At 37.5% G+C, this 24,371-nt stretch overlaps 1 protein-coding gene across 3 annotated transcripts in view; it reads left to right on the forward strand.

Moving 5' to 3' along the window:
• CPNE4 (copine 4) overlaps positions 1 to 24,371 on the forward strand; it is a 229,594-nt gene that overhangs the window by 150,060 nt on the left and 55,163 nt on the right. The gene's annotated exons all lie outside the window — the stretch shown is intronic.

The raw sequence follows: 24,371 nt of genomic DNA on the forward strand, positions 1-24,371 counted from the left end.
TTATAAAGTAACAAAGCCTCACATTGGCTAGCATATAATCAACTTACAAAGACCTTTGGTTTCTTTCCAGATGTATTTTTTACTGTGTAAATTGAAAATTAGACACTCATGGAAATTCTTTCCTTGTTGTTAAATCTTGTAATAAATATAGTCTTTGCTATGAACTACATACTTTAAACAGAAAGCTTGCCTTAAAATTCTACTCATAAATTGTATGTGATAGTTTATGCGCTAACATACTGCCACACAAAAATGGTTACATGGTGCAGATAATAAAATATGTGTATTTTAAATTGTAGTATTCTCAGGGAGCATAGCAGATTCAACTTTTAGGCAAAATAATACATTTGTTTTAAAAAAATTAGAAGTAGTATCTTCAGGGGCCTAATTATAAATTAATGTTTGTGATGTTCACGGCATTACTAGGGCAGAAATAGGTATTAAGTGTGTCTAAATGCAAGTATTTTAGAAGATATCTTATTACACAATGGTTACATGAAAAGTGTGAACTTTGAAATATGAACTATTTCACACTGAAAATAGGTATTTAACCCTTCTGTACACAGTGATCTCACCTAACGCACATTCTGTTAAAATTTAGATCTGCATTTTTAGTTTACTAAAAACGTGTTTTCCCCCAGCTAGATGCTACACACGTTTTGTAGTGTCTGAGTACGTGTGTAATGTATATGCACCTTACATAATGAGTTATGTTTTGCAATAAAAATGCTTTATCTGCCTTACCAAATCTAAATTAATCACCCTAAATTAAGCATGGTTGACATGTGTGATGGTTCTCCCAATGATTTTGAAATTGCTTAATGGCAGTGCTCTACAGGGTTCCATGAAAAAATTGCCCTCCTTGTGATAATACCAGAAGAAACCAAGGCTCCTGGGATCAGAGATGTCAGTGTGTTTCTGCATAGTTGTTCTGCTAGTGTGTTACAGCTGCTAAAGCATGCCAGGGATGTTTTGCCACAGTGTTTGCTATCACTAGCTCAGAGCTTTGAGCAGGATTTGATTTTAGGATAAAGCTTCTTTGTGACACCTTCATCCCAGTAGCCCTCAGACAAAGAGAAGTCAAGAGCTGCTTGTTCACTAGGGACAGTGGAGTTATTTTAATGCCCTGCTCGCCAAGAGCAATGCCACTGGTGTGTTCTTCAAGAAGCCTTGGAGGATGGTGTTCTCTTGGCCCCTCATCTGCTGAGTTGCTGCTGTGTAAGCCCCAGCTCTTGTGCTCTTCAGGGCCCCTCACTGACCAGCCAGCTGAGGTGCTGCAATCCTTTCCCCTTTCCATGTGGGTGTTTCCACCACGCTGTTCATAGAAGTTGTGCTCAACAGAATTGTTCAAAGCTTGGTGTATTGAGATCATTGCTGCCACAGAACACCTCAAAGGATGTGCAAGCTATTTTGAGCATAAGACTTCTCTGTGACCACAGAGATGTTTCATGTCCTGAGCATGACAGCCACTGTATCTGCTTTGCCTGGGATTAGCAAAATGATAGTGTTTCCTTTCACAAGTATACTAATCCTTCCTCTCTCGAAAAGCACATGAATTGCCCATACATGCTTGAGTGGAAGAGAAGGTAATGTTAGAAATCATTTCTACAGACTGTCAAGTCTTCTAGTTTGCTTTTAGAAGAGATGATAAAAAAGCCTATGGCTGGCCTGTCCCATACATACACTCCAAATTGCCTTGGTCTGAAGTTACAATATAGGAACAACATCAGCAGTTCATCTCTTAGACAACTCTAGATAGCAAATGCCTAAGGTCTGTTTAGATCTACTAATCACCTCTTACATTGTAGACCATTACATTATTAGCCTAGAGTTCCTAGTGAGTCTCCTCATTTATTTTATTTCTGAAAAATTCAAGGATTTGTTGATAGTCGTTTCTTTTCTATGGTAGGAAAAGATGAAGAGGTAGCTCTGAATTCATGAATGACTTGGGGGAAATGATGAGCAAGTGGTTTGATTATTTGTCCTCAGGGCACATGGACTTGAAAATCACTATGACCAGGCACAAAGGAAGTTCTCTTTTCTGTATGACACAGTTCAGTGATAGGATAGGGATATGTTGTCAAAGAATGTTGGGAGGCCAAAATCTGTCAATATGCTAAAAATCTGAGTAGACAAATTCATGAATGGTTATTGCATTCTGCCTGGCTTTTAACAGCATCTATTAGATGCTTCTCCAGCTTCATGAGAAAGCAAGGTTGTTCACTGCCAATAACTGTGAAAACGTGGTGAAGTAAAGAGGAATATTCCTTCCTCTAGGTGTTCACTAGCATCTGACAGAAAGATGATACTGAGATGATACTGGTACCATGTACTTTTATTATTTTCTTATGAATGAATGCTTGGAGCATTCATAAGAATGATGAATGCTTGGAGCTTTCAAAATGAAATTTAAACTTCATTTTTCATTGATTTTCATGTGAAAAACCTCTAAATAGTTAGGGCTTCATTATCTGAGAAACTGTGCATATTCATAACAAGGTGGTGTGCATACTGCTGGTAGGTCATGCCACAAGGCTTTTTTTCTGCTCCAGTAAAATTTTATAAAAAGGTGAATGCATTATTTAGAGCTGAAGTGTGTCTAGTTTGCTGTGTATAAACACATAGATAAGCCAGACAAGCCAGTCTAGTCCTTTACTATTCGGTGGCAGCAGCAGTAGAGCATAGGGAATTCTGTGTATGCCTTCAAATACTCATCCTGATTCAAATACTGACCCTGGTTACAGATGCACAATCCTCTGCTGCCTTCCTTTCTTGTACATATCAGCTTATACATTTTTCATAAAAATACTGGCCTTCAACAGAATCCCTGTTTGATATCAGCTACTTCTGTTTTTTTAATGAATCCATTTCTAGTTGCAAGCAAAACATCTGAGAGTCTGGTGACTAGATGTCTGGAAAGGTTTATTTTTACAGGCTAAATGAGAAGTAGGCTACTCACGTTAGGGAGATGCAATTGTTCTCTTAGACAGACAACAGTGTTTCAGACCCTTGCACTTCAAAATATTTGAAAAAATGCTTTATTAGAGTCGTACCAAAAATGAGTTTTTGACCAGGATAAAATATGGGAGTAAAAAAATTGCCAATTTTCAGATTTTAAGAGTATTTTCTTCATAATACCACAAGTATTATTCATGAATAAAACGGAACTGGGTCGGGGTCCTTGCTTCAGATTGATGATAAATATTATTAATAAATGAATTCTGTTGATCCAAGCAATGCTGAAAGTTATCACACAAATGTTTCATGATGCTGCCACTAAGAAAGAAACCAGATTATCTGACAGAGATATGTTAGGAAGGTCTTTTGTGGGGAAGGTGTGTCCTTCCTCCCTAGGTGGCTGCTCCCCACCAGTTTGAGCTGTCTGAGAAGAGTCAGGATCCCATCATGGGGGACTTCACCTTGTGGTTGTCTTGGGCATGATAATAAATCCTATATGCTTTCCAGCTTTCTCCTGAGTGTGGGATCCCTGTGCTACAGTTCATATCTCCTCCATTCCTTGCCCCTCTCTGGGAGCCTTGCATGCTCCAGCTCTGACACTTGCCAAAGGCTGGCTGAGGTGGGGGAAGCAGAAGCACGACTTGGCTCGAGCCATTCCTCATGCCATTCTGGGTAGGAGGAATTCATGCAGGTTAAAGCTTCTCAGCTCTGGAGAGGGAAGAGGTGAAGCAGAGCAGGTGTGCCAGAGCTGAGCAGCAGAAGGTGCCACATGTGGTTAGAACTGAGGCTGTGGGAAGCATCCGTCCCCAGTGTCGCAGTGGACATTTGAAACTGTGAGTCTGCTGCAGTGTCGTGTCCTGCCCCTGAAACCTTGTCTCCTGCTACACTGAGGCTGTGTTAGGAGTGTGAGATAATGGCATTGCTCATCAGAATGCAGTGTGTGCTTCTCCAAGCAGACTTATGAATATGCAAAACTTGCACAAAATAATTAAAAATCACTAACTCATACCCATAATCATCTCATGCACATTTTAAAATTTAGAATTGTGATTTTAGTGGCCTAAATTTGTTAGTTCACAGCTCTTGAACCCTTAATCTCCTTAAGAGCTTTAAATCCTCTATACTACATAGCTCTAAGGTGACCTGCAAAAGTAAAACACAGGATCCTGGTAAGGTAACGTTCACTGCATGCTCTCCTGGTCTGGCTTGCTCCCATTTTCCTGGCTTTTCAGGGCATTAAGCATGTACTTGTAAAGTTGTTGACATTTGAGTTCTTTCCTTTGATCTTTAATGATACAGAAATAAGAGCCTGATCTGTCTTCTATACAGCTTCTTGTGCTGATTCCTTTGGCTGTTGATTTCCTTCATTCCTACAGAAGGCAGCACATCATTCTGATCACCACTTTGTAACTGTCGCTGCCCTGTGCCCAGGGACAGGCTTGCCACCAAATTTAAGATCAAGATTAGTTGCAGGTAGGATATTCAGAGGAGCTTAGGAGATAAAAGCAAAGTTAAGGGAAAAGAAATAAGCCAAAGAAGGATACTCATTTGTCAGTCTTGTATAGAGTAGCATTCCTTCACAGGCAAAAAGCTGAGTTTTTTTGTAAAAGCAAGTGTTTTCTCTACAGGATACTACTTTTAAGCACTCTTTCATCTTAAAAGGCATGCAGAGGTTTGCCTGTGGTTTCTGTTTGGTTTGGTTTGGTTAGAGTTTTTTTGTTTGTTTGTTTGTATAATTTAATTTTTTAATATTTCTGTTTCAAAGAGTACAGCATCAGTGGAGACCGATACTGGAGTCAGTTCTGCTTCTGGTATTTTGGATGTCAGATATATATCCCCCAACTGCTGACGCAGGGACCCTTCACAACCCCAAACTCTACAGATTCCAGTGAATTCTGCAAAATGTAGCCATATTTTTAATACTGGAAGCTTCCCTTATTTGTTTTCCAGGACTAAGAAAAATGAAAAGATGCACTTTTTGTAAGTACTATTCCATAAACTGTTGCCAGGAAAGACCTCCTTCCTTCACTTTTCTTATTTATCTGTCCATCAATTTATGCTGTTCCTGGGATATCTATTGCTACAATATCTCAGTATTGCACAAGTTTTACTTGTCAAAAACAATCAGAACTACTGATAATTTTTCAAAAATATTGCCCTGCATCTTTTAGGAAAGTTTCCACAAAATCCAGTGATGCCAGGATCCCTCTGTGAGATTTAGATCTATGTGCTTCCACTTGCTATCATGGAGAAAGAGAAGCATCTGTGTAAGTCTGCAATAAGAGGCCTACAACAACAATCCCACAAGAGCATTTAGTGAACAGTCTATCTATGCCAACATAATGCTGTGCTGAAGGAAAGCCACAGGATAACGGCAGATTTTTCACCCATCCTTTTTTCAGATCCTTTTTTCACCCATCCCTCTGCTCATACTGTCTTAATGCTGAAGATACCTCTTGCAAAACAGGCATAAATACAAAGGGCTAAAGTTGGTCAGGATTTTCATCTCGACTTTTTTCCCCAAAACATGCTACTTGGTTCACATGAAACAATTTGAATCTATCACAGTTTTACCAGACTATTAATCAAAAGAAGTGCCCCCAAAAGTGAATGTCTGTATTTTTTGCTGCTCATGACAGTGTTTCATAGATAAATTTTCTTCTCTTGCTTTAAATTTAAAACTAGAATTAAAGCCCATTACTCTTTTAAAAATAATAATAATAATAATAATATTCTCTTTTTTGTAATTGGTTTGGATCAAACAGAGCAATTTGCTGAAATATATTTTTCAACCTTCAGTAAAGACATCATTTCCCAGGAGACTGGATGGTGGTGGGCTCAGGGTTACATTCCTGGGGAACAGGTAGTAGGAATTCAGCATCTTTGCTGTTCAGGTGCTTGATCCAAGCCCCCTTATGGTTTGCTGAAAACCATATTTTGGAGGAATACATTTCATATAAGTAAGATCTGCACCTCCCAGCTGTCACGTACGAAAAGAGGCCGTTGATTAATCATTTTAATTTTCTACCTGGTATAGTTTGTAACTGATGTATCTTGATTATATTCTGGGATTCTTAACTTACCTTGTAAATTTGGAATATTACTCAAGATGTTACACGGTCATTGGCTTTGTGATAAAACACTGTTTTCATCTAGAGGAGAGTGTTACTAAAATGAATGTTACAGCACTACAAGGAGCAACTGCATGTTCCATTTATCTTCTTTTCTTGCAATGGAGAAATAAAACCATATTTAAGCATGAATGATTTTATTCAATGAACATGAACAGACTGGTATATTGAAATTAATTGTGCTTGGAGTTTATAACAATGACTTAATAGATTACTTCTTTTATACTCTTTTACACTTTGATTTTCCAAAGGCTAAACAAGCTTCCTAAAGCTTCTCATCCTTGAAAATAAATTTTTCATGTGATATTGCCATGCTAATAATAATTCCTTAGTGCTTTTTCCTGTTCTAGACCTGAGTGATTTTATCTATAAAAAAGATGTAGTAATTGCGGGAAAAAAGATAAAACAACAAACTATCAACTTATTTTCTCTCCTTCCTCTCTGCCCCAATTAAAAAAACATGTTTTTAATTAAAATAGTCACTATCTTTCTTTCATTACCTTTCTTTCTAGCTTATGACCCATGTCCAGTGCATTGCAATTAATGAAAAGTTGTTCTCATTGACCATGCTAATCTTAAGCATCTTAGAGATGGACATTTGTTTCAGAACTGAGGAGTGTTTCTGGTTAAGCCTTGATTTGGGGTTTTTTAAAACAGAAAATGTGCAAAGTCCTCTCACTCTGAACACAGCATTCAAACATCAGGCAGTTTCCTTGCTCATACTTTCAAGTTGTTTTCTGCTAAACCAAAATTAGTTTACAGCTTTATTTTTGATTTTTAGCCCACCTTTTCCTCTGCTCTCCGTACTTAACTCACAGAGACAGAAATAGCGACTTTTCAGCGAGACTCCCTTTTTCAAGTTGGTTTTCTTTTTGAGAGATCATGTGAATCTCCTTTTCCTTTGGAGTTTCCATTGCTGCATAGTGGTTTCCAAAAAGGGGTTAATTGTTTCATACATTTCTCAGTTGTTGACAATGGCTATCATATCTCAGTTAATGAAAGAATAAGTGAAGCCCAATCTGTCAAAAAATACTTGACTTTAATAACTATATCTGACCTTATTCCTACATTACTTTGAATTATGTATCAAACCTGCTTTAAAGCAAATATGTGTCTGAGCATCACTCATTTACTGTTCTATTTCCACTGATAACTGAAGAAGGACAATCACATATCCAGAAAGGATAATATATTGTAATATTCAGGAATGATACCTTAACTTTTTCCTATCCATTTCTGTTTCAGTTCTGACATGGTTACCCAACATGATATTGGCACTTCTAAAGCATATTTTTTCCTCTGGATTTTATTAACACTGCGTTTACTTCCAAATCCCCTTCAGAATTCCTTAGATATTTTATCTACTGTATTAATAGCATGAATAAAGCACATCAGGGTAGTGACTTAAACCGTGGGAAGGTTTTCTGAGATGGGATGAAATTGCCTTTTCTTCAAGCCTGGGTTTGTACTGAGTCTTTGGATTACAGACCTCCCGAAGTCTTAGGAGTCCCCCCCTGGAAAAATGAGAGTAATTATGTGGTCTTCTGCTACTGTTTTGGATCTAGATACCTATGAATGTATACAAAACTGTAGAACAATTTAGCCTGGAAGGGACCTTAATATTTTGAATTCAAAAGACCTTTTTAATAATATTTCTCTTAGATGAATATGTAGAACTAGAGAATGAATATGAAAGAAGTTGTTATCTTCAAGCCCTGTCCCTAAACTGGAAGTAAGCCTAAACCATGTGACTTTAAGTCTGATTCAAGTGCTTTTAACTGAAATTCACTGGAGATTTTTGCTAGGACTTTTAAAAAGTACCAATTATTTTTATGCACCTAACCCGAGGCAGTGTAGGAAGATTCGATTTTTCAAAGGGGTTCGTTCTCAGTACTTTTCTCTGAAAAATCTCTTGAAGAGTCTTAACTGGAGGAATCAATAGCTCAAGTCTCCAATGAAAATTTTTGTTTTGTGAAGCTATTTCTGTATCTCAACTTCATTATTTTGTCTAGATACACATCTAGGCCCCCTCTGAACTCAGTTGTCTGTTAAATTGACTGACTTGTTAAATTTTACAGAACAGAGGCAGAGATCATGTTTTCGGGTAGGGCCCAGTTAATTGCCATGTTTGATGAACTCCTGTGGTATTTTTCAGTTCTTCTGAAAGACAGGATCTTCTAAAACAGTGAAGAGCACATCACTAAAAGAGAGTTATGCTAATTGCATTCGATTTTGTAACTCTTGCTGGTATGTCATGGCAATAAATAACCATGTTTATGTAAGTGAATGGAAGATTATAGTTATAACCACTGGAAGAAGCTATTCCTCTTCTTTCCTGCTTTCTTATGCATTCATTAAATGTATTTCTTTATTTCACAGTTTCAATATGCGGAACTAACAAATCTTCTCATAACACATTTACTTAATAGGTTTAATATTGAGCATTTATTCAGAGCATTTCTTTGAAAGAATTTGAAACACCCTAAAATGAATTATGTTATGTACTTGTGATGTTGGAGCTGATTAATAACAATACGTCCACCCTGGAGAGAACTAGAGAAAGCAAAGCCTAGACCCTGCCATTGTCTCAGGTAACACTGCAAAGCACCATTGTCCAAAATAATGAATCAGATCTCAGCAGGTTACAGAACTAAAACAAATGCATAACATTTTTAAATACTATTGCTTACCTTCTGATCAGGTTTTGAAACTATTTCTTATATACAAAGACTCATTTTTATATGTCAGTTGAGATATAGTCACAGAACTCCAGGAGGTCAAGTTTAAAAATGTTTCAATACTTGGGACAAGTTGCAGCACACTTCTGGTTTAATGCAGGGACACCATCACTCAGGCTACATAGCCAAGAAGTTCTGCACCTTAAATCCATATTTTTCCTAGTGCCAGTGGATGGGAAGAGTGATAATGTGTACAGAAATAGCTTGACTGAGATTTCATCAGTGGTAGAACCAGGGCTCATTGCCACTTGTGCCTGACACTCATGATGGCTGCTAAGCATCAATAGATGTTTTCCATAGATGAAGAGAATTCTACCAGGAGAGATTGATTTAATTGAATCTGAAAATTAGTGGAAAAGCACCTACTTTGACAAAAATTTTCCTTGAGAAATATTTTAAGCAGGATGGGAAATTCTGGTTGAAATAGCAGAGAGAAAGAAAGAGAGGAAGCAATTAGCACTGCAAGAGTCCCCAGCCCAGAACAGCTGGCTGAGATGTGGAGAAGCCATTTGAATACAAGTTATTCACTTACTGACTAATTGCAAGCTGACTTTTCTGTTGAAGCAGATCCACATTGTATAATTAAAATGGGGAGAGTGAACAAGGGAAAGGCTGATGCCATCATATGATATTTAAATGTTTCTCTCTGATGTGGGAAACTCAGGTTCAAAACCTTGCCTTAATAAATATTTAAAGGTTTATGCAAAGCAAAGCAGCTTCAACAGAGAAGAACAAGAGAGAAGCACAGAGTAGAAGCCTGGAATAGTTTCCATAACAGTGCATAAAGCCCATGCCTAAAAAAGCAGAGAAAATGATGGAGCAAGAAGTCAAAACGAAAAAGGCTCTTACCCATAGGCCAGAAACACTTTCTATTCCTTCCCTCCATCCCTAAAAGAAATATGTACAGTCCTGAGTTTGTCTTGATACAGAAGGAGGGAGTCTTCTGAAATCCTGAAAAACCGCTAGGGAGAGGACAACATTTTTCCCATGTTCTCATTAGAAAAGGGTTTCTTATTTACTAGGACAGGTGTAGCAGGCAGGATATTAGAGATATGCAGGATATCCAGGCTGTTGTCTAAGGACAGGAATTAGAATTATAGCATGAGGAGCCAACAAGTCTTAATAAAAATTAATCCCTTTAAGAGGAGCAGGTCTTGCTTGGAGCCCTCTTCATTAACATATCTGGAAAAAGTACTTAGGCAGCCTGATTGTTACTTTGTTTTAACAGATGAGTGAAACAAATCCACAGAAGTTAACTCCTGGCCCAAAATTAATCTAGGAGTTCCAGACAATGGATGTTGTGCTTAGGTACATACAGGTCATTTTCAGAATATGAGGCATTTTGTACATATATTTCCCGACCAAATGCAGCAGTATGATGATGAGAATTTAATGATGTATAATAAGTTGACATCTGTCTTTAAATGTCACCGAATGCAAGCTTGCACTTGCACAGTGCAATACTAAAATGAAATTATGACTTCAAAAATGAGCAAATACACTTTCAAGTCCAAGATCTGTTTTCAGTAATTTGAATCTCCATTAAGGACCATGCCAGCTCTTTATACACTATTGGAATTAAGCCTAACACTACTCTGTGAGCAGTCAGAAAGCAAAGTGTATGACAGATATTGAAGAAAATTCTGTCCTGTATGATGTTAGATTTTCTGGAATACAGATTTCTCTGAGCCTTGAGTACTCTCGGGCCTATTAATATTAAATGTTATTTACCTATTTCTCTTTGTATTTCCCGAGAGATTCTACCCTTGATTTCATCTTTCCACTTGTGAATCCCCACCAACTACTCAGTCTCACCTTAGAATCTTGACTGTTAACTGACTAACTGCTAAGCAAAAATATTTTTTCTGAATCCAAAGGTGGTCTACCAGGGATAGTTTATGTGGCTTTGGAATAATTGATCAAACTGGTTGGTGGAAGCTAGCTTACAGGGAGATTGACAGCTATTACTGACTTAAAAACTCTTCCCCACGGTACTGCAGAAAGACAATGAATCGAATTGCTGACATGCTGGTGCACACCTAGTGGAAATGAATGCTTTTGTGGGCTGTACACCTTGCATGCTGATCTCCTTGCCAGCAAGAGGTACCTCTTTTGAGTGCTCAGCAGAAGTCTCCTGGGAATCAGTGTCTTTGTACACATCAGAGTCATCACAAATTGGAAATACTTCTGTGTATGCATGTGAAAGGCAGAGAGAAGTCTGTGCTGACTGCAGAGCTTCAAAGGTTGGAGTGCTATGTTTGGTGATTTCGATTTAGCCACAGGTGTAATGTATTTTTCACATATGTTATAGCACAAAATAAGGTAAGTGGTGTTACAAGTTCCTTCTCTTTCCAAGTAGCTCTGTGAAGCCAGTCTCCAGCTTCCTGCCAGATCCACCAGAAACTTCTTGTTATCTGTACATAGGCTAGAGTCAGCTTTTAGGAGGATGGGATTTGTGTACCAGATGGGTTTCTGGTACACTGCTTACTCCTTTTGTAAAACATGAATATAGAATTTACACAATTTTACCAGGAGCAGGTAAGCAACATTTTCATTTCAGTAACATTCCTGAAAATGTCACAGATTTATTTTTTCATCATTATATCTGCTCTTCATTTCATCCAATGCATAGCAGAATTAACTGCAGTGTGGCATCTGCTTTACTCCTGACCAGCTGCTTTAAAAATAGAGTTCTCACACTATTATGCTTGCAGTTTGGGTTTTTTTCCTCAGGTGTTCCTTCTGAGGGCCCCATCCAAAGGCCAGTGAAGGTCAATGGGACATTCTTAGCCAGTGTAAATTATACAGCTCCATTTACTTCAGCTAATGTTGACAGTTTGCATCAGATGATACCTCCCAGTCTTTACCTTAGAGAGAATTGTTTTTCCTATATATATATATAAGACTAGTATTAGATGGCATACTTTATATTCATAGAGTATGTCACTAATTAGGTTAGACTACTCTGTTCTGCCTGTCTCAGGAATAATGTTGTTTCATTTCATAATGACATAATGGTGCCACCTGCAGTCCACAGCCTTATACAAGTGGTTTCAGATAATGTGGCTCACAGTAATAAAGCACTGAACACACAAACAGGAAGGATAACAATAATCAGTTATTTGTAGAAGGCACTGCATTTTAAGAAGAGATGCTTTATTTCTGCTACCATAATAAGACCTTAAACTTCTCACTATTTTCCTTGAAAATGTAGTCACTGAAACCAAAATATTTGCCCTGGTGACTTGTCAGAGGCATCCAATAAAGCTCAGTACCGTATTCTCTGTAGCTCTTTTTGATACCAAGTGCTCTGGAACCTGCTAAGACACTTCATTGCAAATGTCAGTCCCTGTGCACGTATCACCAATAAAGAAAGCTCATATCCTGTAAACTCTGTTTGAACCTGAGAGATATTTTTCTTTTTATTAGCAGTGTAATATCAGAATTATTAACTGATTAATGTAGTTCTTTTGCGTCTTTCTGATCAATTTGGTTTTCTCTTCTCCTGTTTTATAGGGAAACCTATTTCCTAGTGCTGAAGGATGCCCAACTACCAAATATTCTGCTATGAATTCTTTATTATTATTACTTTTAATATGTGGATTTTGACATGTTTTTCAGAGATTTTTCTTCCACCTCCTTCTCACATTTGTTAAAAATACAGTACATTTGTGCTTTACCTAAATAAATGCAAATAAGCAGTGGCAACCTGTACAGAGACAATGTGCAAACATACCACGCTGGTATGGGAAACTGGGAAAAGAAACATGATGATGAAATAGGGAAAATATTAGAAAATCCTGTTAGTTACAGTTGCAGTTATTTCATAGGATAAACTAAGGTATTTATGACTTGGATCATTTTTTCAATTACTCTTCTTTGTGGGTAGTCTTCAGAGACTATCTGCAGATCAGATGGAATAACCACGTCTTTCTGCCTGAATATTCTGCTGTGTATAGGGTCTCTTTTTCACTGATATGTTATGGTTGTTTAATGGCATATTGATACAGGCACATGTTTTGCTCTGCTTCCTTTAATAGTAGTGAGATCAATTACCCACATTAGTAGGAAATAGGGTTTATAATTCCACTGAATTAAATGTTTGATTCTCCTTCTTCTTCCATTGGTAATTATTTTAATGACAGCTTCGTAATTCACCTTGCAGACTAATGAAAGAATGTCCGCACCTACATGATTTTCCTGAATGCAAAGGAAATTGTACATTAGTCTGACATAATGTTAACATTAGGAAATGAATTGCCAGCTCAGTTTTAATCAGACCTCTTTTTATTCACCTTCAGTTATTTTTGGTATAATTTTGTAATTTATGCAATCTAAGTACCTGATTGCATATTCAGAGAAGATACTTAGATTTCTGAGCAGTGTTACTTCCTACCACTTATTTGGAGTACAAACACAGACATTAGCTATTGAAAGTCTGGGTTTAGAGTACCAGCTCCATTCTTTATGGAAGTTCTTGTTTTTCCAAAATGCTACATTTCTTGGCATTCTCAAAACACAGGAGCCCTCTTCTAAACCCAATGAAAACAGGCATTACTGCTTTTTTCCAAAACTGTTTGCTAGGTTTATATGCTATAAAATAGTCCTGTATGGTAACCCTACTATTTTTCCTGTTTTCTTCAGTCTGGCTTGTGTTAGGGGATAGTTGTAACCTGAGAGCAAGCATACTGAAATGTATGGGGTTTATCTTTACAGGAATTTCTCATGGAATCAGACATTTTCTTTCATTTATTCTCATTGGTCCTGTACACCCTCTGAACTGATTTGAAGCACAGAGGAGGAAACTTAATATGGGTGGATATGTACAGATGTTTTCATTTTATCCTATGCTGTTGTGCCATGGAACTATAAGTATTTTAAGTTGCTCTTCACAACTTAGTCTTCTTCAATAACAAAAAGGAGCTAGACCTAGATTTTCTTCAGCTGCTGAGAGATGATGGTGACACGATAAGCAGTGAAGATCTTAGTTGCTTTCTACACAGTAATTGCGAAGTCTTGCAGGCTTCATGTGCTGCTGTTGGGCAGCCGATTCCGGAGGTGACTCTGGCATCTTCTCAGGAGCTGGCATAAACACTCTGCGACACTTCAGGGCAGGAAGCAGCAAATAACTCTGTGCCAGCCTGAACTGCAGGGGTTGTTGAGATGGCAGAAATTTAATTGCTTGTGCTGGAATCAGGCCAGGAAACAGGGTCAGCTCTCTTGTCCTTTGAAAAAATATTCTGGCACATCACAGATGCAGCAGCAGCACTTGGAGTTGCAGCAGAAAATTTTTGCAGCAAGCTTCGATCTCATCCTGTACATAGAGGGTTGTCCCTGTACTGAAAAGCCCACCCTGTCACCCTGTTAGCTAAGGATTCACCCAAATAAAGTCAGTGTCTGTCTTCACTAATATCTTTTGCCAAAATCTTGTCTCTTTGGGCTAGGATGAGGGTATATCTCTGCTACCTTTTTCAGATGCCACTGATGATAGCCATGTGTCAGTTTCTTTGTTGGCTTATTTGGAAGAAAACAAAGGTTGTTGGATACAGGATCGTTTTCAAAACTGCCAAATATCTGTTAGAAATCCAATAATTCAACAGTAAAAGAGAAATCCCAAAGATAAACTTGACATTAAACAACATCACCTCTTATTGTCACTGGAAAACATGCCAAGAAACAGAATTTGAATGGGTGTTTCCTTCCTGAAAATCTTAATGTTGGGCTTCCTATCGCTGATTCTGGGCATTTTGGTCTCTTAATTTTGCTGTGTTGTGAATATGTCAGAATTTTGTTGAGGTTATTTAGTACCAAACCTCGAACCTTCACTTAAGTCACAGCATATTGTTCTTGAGTGAGAAACAGGATAAGCAGAGAAACTCTTCAAAATAAATATATAATTTCACAAAAATCATCATCTATTTGTAGATGGTTCAGAAGAGGAAGGGAGACAAAATTAATCAAATTAATTACTGTTTGCACATGCTTTGGTTTGTATATTTGGCAAAAGAAAATCACAATAGTGATTTAAGGCAACTACTTTCTGGAGCATTCTGTGTGCAGCAAACTATTTGTGTCTTAGTAATATTGTTGCGCTCACAGAAAGCTATCAGATTCCTTCTTTTAGTTCCAGTGTATGTAGCTGAGTTTCCTTATGAGCCAGGGCTCATAAGTATTCATGTTTCTTTGATAAAAAGCAGGGAAGGACTCATATAAAGCAAGATCAATATACTATTTTAATTGTCGATTTGGATTACATATATATTATATAATATGCGTATACTATATATACACCATATTTGATAAATTAATTCTATATACTTTCATTAATATAGAATTATAATATGTTACATTATAATATATATGTGTATTTCACTGTGTTTCATCCTCTTCATAGGGGAAGAATCTCGCCTCCCTAGATGCTACAGCAAAGCACTCAATTACCTCATTAGGCTTAAGCTTTCATCTAATTTCTAGATTATTTCACCTATGTGGAAACCTCAGTGGTTCTATTTTCCGCAGCAAATTTTCTGCCACTGTTTTTCTCCTTTCCTTCCATGTGTCTGTCTTTATAAAATATTTTTACGGAAGAGACTGTTGTATTCATATATGGCCACACCTTCAGGTTTGCCAATCATCTAGGAGAACCAGGATGCCAAGCACTTCGGGTTTTCAGCCTGTTTCTTCCTGAGCTGTTGGAAACAAGCCTGATTGGCAAATGCAAGAGCTCCCTGCTCCTGTGCCAGCTTTCCCAGGGAGCTCACCCTCAGGTTCCCACCCCACCATACAACATGCTTGTTTATACAAAGTGTCACATCTATCATTATTGAAAGAGATAAACCCGGAAAATATAGAGCAGCTACTAAAAACTCATAGTTATGGAGAGCACTTATTAAACACTTGAATGGATACAAGGGGAATACAAACAGGAAAAGGAAGTCTGCATAGATTTAAACAGGTATTCTAAAGTATTCTGTTAAAGTGTTATTTTCTACTCAGTACAAGAACAAAAATCAGAAACCAGGTTATTGTATGTGTACAAAAAACCCACAAAGATCTGAGCAGTTACATAAAAAAGATGGCTTTTGTCAAGTGTTGCCATTTCAGAGTTTTAGCAGGTTCATGCGCTTCCAAGAAACAGGAAAATATCCGCTGTTTAGCTGATACATAATCTTTTTTGGAAGATCCAGACACCATGTCATGATCTTAATTTAACTCTTTACTGGAATTCTTCAATAATATTTTGCCTCGGGTGCTTGTGGCATTGCAGGGATTTAGGTTCTTCATGGAGATGCTTTCAGTGTCTGTACAGGAGACGAATTCAACACTAAACACAGCATAGGAAATAAAATAAAACTCTTAAAAACAGTGCTGAAAAAGGCTGGTGGTTTTGTTTCTAATTATGTGCTCTGTGCACTAATTGAGAGAAGATATATGGAGGGCTCACCTTGAAGCAGCAGTGCATTTGTGTGAAAGCACTAACTGAAGCTGAGAACATGAGAAGAACAAACAAAAAATTAACAAAAAAACCCAACAAAACACCCACCCCAGAAATGAGGCCATTTACACTCTGAGATGACTGCTGAGAGAAGTGCAAAGTATTCAGTAGAAATTTCACAAGGATTTAAAAAATCAAATATATGACTATGAGATAAGGAACTGTGACCTTTATTCTCAGACCTTTACCCTTTAATAAAGCTTAGGTTTAACCTTTAACATTGGCCCCTTCTGTTACTTTAGCCATTTTAGTTATAATGGCCTATGCTCTGTCTCTACCTGTATCTCTTGATTTTCCATAAGAAACATGGTTTAGAATATTACTTTAATAAACATTTAGAATTGCTTCATGTTTCTTAATTGATTTCTTGTCCACTTGATACTAAAATCTTTCTATGTTTGAAATGTCTGCTGGTCTTCATTTTAGAAATTACTTGTAATTGGGAGGACCCACCCTCACTGTGTTACCATCCACTGAACTGAGTGGTCAGTTTGGGGCCATTAAACCAAATCCTGTTTGCCAGGTTATTCTTTTGGAATGATATCCAAGAGATGTGTAATTAACTCCCCCACTGATTGACAACAGAACGAACAGTGTAATCAGTTACTTTCTATAAACACTCATCAATATTACAAGTGGTGTTTGGGGACAGATTGATGCTCTGGTGGGGAAGAGCATTTTGTACTCTTTCTGCCAAGTATCATCATCTTCCTTTCCTGCTTGACATACTAGGCAATGGCTGATTTTTATCTGCTGCCTTTCAGAGTGCAAGATAAAGCTTTTTTTAGGAACTGAAAGTAGATAGTGGGAACTGGATAGAGTCTTGTTCTGTCTGAGAGCTTTTAGATATGCAGCCATGAATTATGCTAAATTTCACTGCTGTGTTTGCAGCTTCTCCAAAAGGTACACCAGAGAGGCCTGCCAATGAGTAATGCCCTTTTTTTGCTATGTAGGGAATTGTTAGTTACTTCAGTGAGCAGAAATCTCAGATACATCTGATGAGAAGAGGCACTGCTGGGTCAGTACACTAGTTTATCACCTCTCACAGAAGTTTAGAAAGACAGATTCTTTTGCATAAGGACAGAACAGATTGCAAACTAAAAGAAGGGATATTCATGGAGAAAACTACCGGAGGCATATTGATAATCTCACAACAGGAGCCTCAGAGGAGTATTTGCAGAAGTTTTTGCTGTTACTATATTTTGCTATTGGTTTATCGTAATTGAAAAAAGTTGCACATTATGTTGTGGACTACGAGGCCAAAGACAGACTCAAAAGCTTGAATCTGGTGGACTGAGATGGAAAGTCACCATTTTATACTTACTTTAAAAATGCTCCAGCCTGCTCTCTCATTTGTTGGACAACCAAGTCTTCATGACCACAGGCAGGATAATAAAAAACTTGCCCGATTTCTGTGTTGCATATTAAGTTGCTAGGGGTGTTTTGGATGGGAAATACACACACACCAAAAAAAAATTGTTATTAACATGGAGTTATTTGGCCTTAATATAAAGAAAGTATAATACAACTAGACATCTGTATGTTAAGTCTCATCTGCAGAAATGGAAGGGTGCATGCATTTGTGCCCATGCTGAACCTCCTTAGTAACTGCATCATTGCTTGTATATATATACTGAGGATGTTGTTGCATAGACCTAACTGTGACTGTTAAGTAGAAGCTTATTTATGTTTTCACCATGAAAAACCTAGAGAGTCATTGAAAATCCAGTTATAAGTTCTCCCTCACATAGTGTAACTTACTGTAGCATATTTCTCTGTTCCAGAGAAGTATCTGTGGGCTTCATTAGTCAGCACTGAAAGGTCTGTGTTTGAGGCTCCTAGGCACCCTTGTAGTACAAATAAAGGTAATCAACAAGCTGTGGTTTTAAGTAATTGGTTTTGAAATGACCCTGATGATTCTTACGTGCTGTGAGCTGTCAAGAAGGAGCAACATCCAACTGTGAGGATTCCCGTCACCGCTGAGCCACTGCTGATGTACTTAAATCTCTAGTGCTGGTGTAGAGAGACTGGTTCAGTGAAAGTGGTTCTGTAAACAGTCTCTGTTTTTACTTTTCAAGAACTGAAGTAGACTCAGGCTGGTGTCATATCACAGCTGTCAATGAAAATGACTCACTCACTTCAGTCTTGAATCAGAGGACCTGCCCCTTTTTGTAGGAAAATAAGAGTTCTCCTTCCCTTCACTCTTCTCTCCAGTCAAACAATTTTAAAATCAAATTTCCCATGTGTTTATATCCACAGGCAGATTATTTTCTTTGTGTTTTGAGTGTCTTGGCTGCTGTAATTACTGCAGCATGTCAGAGGGAATGCAGAATTTCCTGCCATTAACCAGAGGCAGCTATCAATGAGTTTATGTCTCAAGTGTCCTTCAGTAGGCAAAAGATCTGAGTCCAGTAAAACCCTATCAACTTTTAACATATCAATTACCACCATCTATGTACAGGAGCCACAAAGGTGTTAATGAAATCATGGCACTTGTTGAAGTTCATATGAAAAGTCTCATTGCCTGCAATGGAGCCAGTATTTCACCTGATGTTGGCCTGGACTGGTGTCAGTCCATTCTGATTCAGCAGAACAGAAGATGTGGTTTTCAAAAAAAATGTGGTTCTGTAGTCAAGAAGAAAACTTTGAAAGTTGCTTCTACGTCAGCTTCACAGAAGCTGCACATATTCTAACAGCATAATGTATGAACTCTTTTTCCTCCATTAGTTCAGGGGGTTTTGAATACTTTAGTTTGAAGAATTGAGGTAATCTCTCTGAGAAGAAGAAGTTAAAATATTTTATCTACGGTGTTCTGAAGAAGGCTTTACTTCAACCAGGGACTTGCGAGAAACATTGGTTCATTTCAGCTGCTTTCCTCTATTGTCACTGGAGGCCAACTTCAGAAGAAATTGGAAATGAGACTTAAAAAGTTTATTTTCACTTTTTGGAGAAGCACAACTACTGAAAAGATAAAACTGTGATGACCAACTTGGATGGAAAAAAGAGTGGAGTATTTCATATACATCAGAAAAGACCAAATTTCTATACTGTGATATTTATAATGTAGAATTTGTCTTTGGAGCATCATGACTAGAGAAACAGAATAACTAGAAGTGTTTAGCTTTTATGCTGAAGGTTTTACATAGTTTTTCTAATACCCTAGTAGGGAGAATGGGTAGGTAGTGGATAAAGGTCTTCCTACAAAAAGATGGTTTTTGAAGTATTCTAAGGGGGGTATGTATAATTTAGGGAGGTACAGTAGGATATTTCAGCTTCATTATCAAGTATTAATAACCCTGATGAGAGACAGACTGTTACAGAAGGATCACCTTGACAACTGAGTAAATGTTTTTCTGAGATTTTTTTTCACCTTCTTTGTGTGATTTTTCCATGTTTGGTGGGGTTTTTTTGTTTTAGGGTTGTTTTTTTAAAGTTTTCACTGATCCTGGAGGATGAACCAAAGAAGGATTTGTTTGTAGCCTTTTGCCAGCTCATACCACCTGCAGTTCAGAGGGCTACAGGAAGTAGAGTAGGTCACTGATGTTGTCTTAAGACCTCATTTCTTTGAGACATAGTGTCATATAAACTCTACCTATAAAAATTATTGTGGTGTTATTTTAGTTTAGAGTTAATTGGTAAGAATTTTATGACTGACTGGTCTGTAATTTATTCCATTCAAATCCAACAATGATCATTCTCCTTCTTGCCTAGCCACAAGATACCTTGTTTCACAAAAATGCAAGGAAAAGCCATCCAACACAGTTTTCTGTTCAGAATTTTAGCCACTCTTATTCAGTATTGTTACCCTAACACGTAGCTGGGGACTACAGGCAATTAATGGACAAAGAGAGTTCTCTTCCTTGAAAGGTATCCCTTCCACCCCTTACTGAGTGTCAGGGGACACATACTGAAGTAAAAACACAGAGAAAAATCTCCCTTTTGATGCAATATATGAACTAGGATCTCACCTGGATCAGAGCCAGATCAGGGTAGGGAGCCTCTTATTCAAAGGACTTGACTGCTCTAGGCTGCTGCCTTTCTGGCTGTCTGGCACTTCTGCTGGCATAGAGCAGCTGGAGAGGGGGCCGAGGATTTCGTTTTCTCTCCCACTCAAACCAGTATCTTTTGGTCACAAGTTATTCAAGTGTTTTAAGTTAAGTAAGATCTTAGGTTGTCCAGAAGGCTGTCTTAACACTCTACCTCTCCAACTAAGTGGCAAGGTAGTACCAGCACAAGCCATGCTAAGATTTCATAATTGGACTTCAAACATACACACAGCTGGAGAAACTCAGGCTGGCAAGACTGGGAGTTTTCAATTTTTTTACTGGCTTTGTGCATGCTATAATCTGCAGTGTCTGGCTAGCTGAGGGAAACTTAATGGATTATTTTCAAGAAGTACATTTCCATGGTCTGGCTGTCAGCTGCCTCCTGATAGGATTTAGTCAGGAGACTCACTGCCAGTCTTTTAGAAACTAACCTTCAGAGCATGTTTTGGGCTTGTTCATAAATTGCAAGGTTAAGTTCCACATTTCTCCATTACCCATACCCAAAGGTGCTGTATATAATAGTTCTCTCATTGTGAAAACCTAATGGGGGCAAACCACTTCAAGCATTTCTCAGAAGGTGTATAGGGAAAATAACCTCAGTATCTGCAGACACTCATACAGAAAAACATGCTAACTGTAGCCAGTCTTTTCTCTTATTTAGTTCTTATATTTAAAGCTAGATAGGACGATGACTATGGGAAGAATTATTTTATGACAATTGCACTGGAATTTTGTTGGCTCTAGTATTAAGGCTTGGAAAAAGTCTCAATAAAATCAGAAATCTTTCAAGTGAGTTCTTGCTCATGCAGAGGTAGCAAGATTAATCTAGCTGTCATCTTCTGGGAAGCATTAGGAAAATCAGCCAGAGAAGCCTGTGCTGTTGTAGCTCCAGTGCCAATGCTATCTTTCTTGAATGCCTTTTGTAGCGAGAGTATTGGCAAAATCTAATCTTGGTGAAAAAACTGAAATTAAATCAGGGAAAATTTCCATCAGCATCCACCCGAGACATCTTTTTCTTTTTAAAATGGACCTTTCTTCAGTGAAAGGTTCCATTTCACCTGGAAAGAAATGTTTCATTTTGCACTATTTAAAAGAAAAGCTGAAGGAATGAAGATGTGGACACCCAAAAGTGATCCTCTGATGTCATCTTCACTGAGTCTACGAGTTAGCTCTACTAAGGACAGCACAGTGTTTCCTGTCCCTGCACTCAGCAGGTATTTTGGAGAGGAAGATAAGGTCATGCAGGGGTGAAAGATGTTCTCCACCATTCCAGTCAGTGCTATTCCATTACCATGCAGCATTAGCAGAGGTTTTTTAGTCCTCATATTTGAGCTTGCAAGCGGTAGGTAGGAGACTGAATTCTTTCACCAGTTATCTGAACACTGACTTACCAGCATTCAAAATTAAGTGTATGGAAAGCCTCCTGAAATTAATGAGACTTTTAATAGAGTGTAAATATACTGTTAATCATGTACTTAAGCAACCTCCAAGAGTACAGACCCAAAGAACACATTAAGGTTTGCCTAAAGATAAAGGATAATTTACGTTATGGAAGATTTGATTTGAAAAGCACATAGGGCCTTCTTAAAAAAAAAAAAAAAGAGAGGGACCAAAAAACCCTTTAAAGTATTTCACAGGGAAACAATACTTTGGTTATCACCTCTGGTCTTTACCTGATTATGGGTTACTTGCAAAGATCCTTCCCTGCTTGTTCGATCTGTTTGGGTTTTTATAAAAATGTCTGGACCACAGTATTTATGTGTTTCAGCAATGCTTTTCACATGCATTTGAAAAGCATATTCATCACTGTGTACAACATGTTTTTCAGACAGTAACAATTAACTTCTATGGCCAGATGTGAAACTCAGGGAAAAAAAGAAGTCATAATGGATGTACTTGCAGGAATCCCCTTTCTCCCTTAGCTGTAATTGAACAAATGGCACCGAGATAATACTGTAATTGTTTGCCTTTTCCATGGAGCCAATATGAAGATTAAAGTACCATCTGGCTTTCTGAAACCTAAAGTTAGAAAACCTCTAGCTTGAAAGAAAAAGCAATTGGGTCCCTGTTGAGTGGACATTTTATATGTAATTTAACTTTGCTTGTCTCCACTCAAAGTTCTAACCACAAATAAGCACTCAGAGCTTTTACCTCTTCCTAAGAGTCAGCACCCTAATAGAAATTTTTCAAAGTGCCTTTTCCTGGAGGACTCTGATAACCTTGGGTTTATTTGTATATTTATGCTCCAGTTGAGTTTAAGAGGGAACCTGAAAAGTAAATCTGATTGGATAATTTCATAATAAGGGTTCTTTTTTTAATTTTTCTTTGTGAAATAGTAATCTTTTCAAAAATATTGTTTTAAAAGTTTCCAGCATTACTAAAACTTCACTCTTTGCACATTTATAACAATTTTGCTATGGCATTTTGACAAATCTTTTTAGTTAGTATTACTTTTAGGATCTTAAATAACTTTTGCAACCATTGCAGAGAAAAAAATAATTTTAAGTCATGCTTCATCTGTGAAATCCATTTTTTCATTAAATATTCATAAAGTAATTTAGATTAAAAATGAACATTTTATATTAGCAAGAAATTTCACAGAAAAATTAAAATGAAGCTGTTTCAATCTCTATGAAACAAAATTGGTTTCAGGGATTTTTTTGTAAATTAAATTAGTTTTTCTTGGATTTTTTTTCTTTTTACCAACTCATCTAAAAATTTCTGTTGATAATAAACAGAGAGTAATTTTTAGGGAAGATTTAATCCAAAAGAATACTCCAGGACTGTTAGTGTTGAAAATACTCTGTCTAGTTTTTTTCCAGGCAGCATTACCACTTTCAGAATCAGAAACCCACTTTCATTTGATTACTTTTGTATAAAATTTAGCCTATAAACAAACACACAGGAACTGCCCCTTTTCTCCCTCCATCTACCCCCTCAATGTCAAAGCTGCTAAAAAAGTATCTCCAAGTCTTAGAGCAAAATATTTTCATATTTTGATCTGGAGAGCTTCCTTTATTCTGGGATTCCTGAGTAAAAAAAAAAAAAAAAAAGCAAGTAAAATAGCAGATGATGGGATGGTCCAATTCTCAAGCTTTCTAGAGTCTTTACCCAACCTCAAAAGGGATTGTCCACCTACCAGCTTTGACTGGATTATTTGGGCTGGTTAGAGAGCATAACTGGTGGACAGGGAAGTCTGTTTTAATAAGGTGCTTTTTTGGAAATATTTAAAACTCAAAATCCAGTCGACATCTACTGATTTCACTTTCCTTCTGAGTGAACCCAGTGCCCCTTTGGACCAAGAAAACTTCAAATGGTTTGAGGAGTCTTTGAGGAGCAAACCTTGCTCTTCCTCTCGTGTTGTCTGAGCACCAGCGGCTGGGTCAAAAGTAGTGAGCCTTGCTGAGCAAAGAAGCTGGATAAAACCTGCTGTTATTACCCTCAGAACCACCTGATAGCGATAAATCAGTGCACTCCTCATGTGACAGTGCAGATGGCTTTGATGCATTTCTGCTTTAAAAAAACACCTAAAAGATACTTTTTAGCAGGACATTTTCAGTAAAGGCCTCCTGATTCAGTCAATGTATTTGACCTTTATCTAGAGAGAACATAAGGCTGAATTTGGGATTTTGTTGTTTAAAGTTTTGAGCCCCTTTGTTGTCTTTGGAGCAGTTTTAAAATTACAATTTAGCAAAGCCTATAGTTATTGGTATGTGCTTCAGTCTTGGCTAGCTGAGTTGTATTTAGCAAAACCTGTAAAATAAAATTCTCAAAGCTCAAACTCATTGAGATATTCATCTTTATGCATGAATTTAGGAAAGACTACCAATGAGGTTTGCTTTGAATAGTCACTGTTGAGCAACACTGGGAAACAGCCAAGATACGGGCACCAAACACTGATGTTTATAGTTTCAAAACCATTTCAGAAAATTGTCTGTAACTATTGTCTCACCTTCACTGACTGTAAAAATGAGAAAGGTAATGTTTGCCCAAGGCAACCAGA

Source organism: Corvus hawaiiensis, chromosome 1 (genome assembly GCF_020740725.1).
Source record: "Corvus hawaiiensis isolate bCorHaw1 chromosome 1, bCorHaw1.pri.cur, whole genome shotgun sequence".
Lineage (NCBI taxonomy): Eukaryota > Metazoa > Chordata > Aves > Passeriformes > Corvidae > Corvus > Corvus hawaiiensis.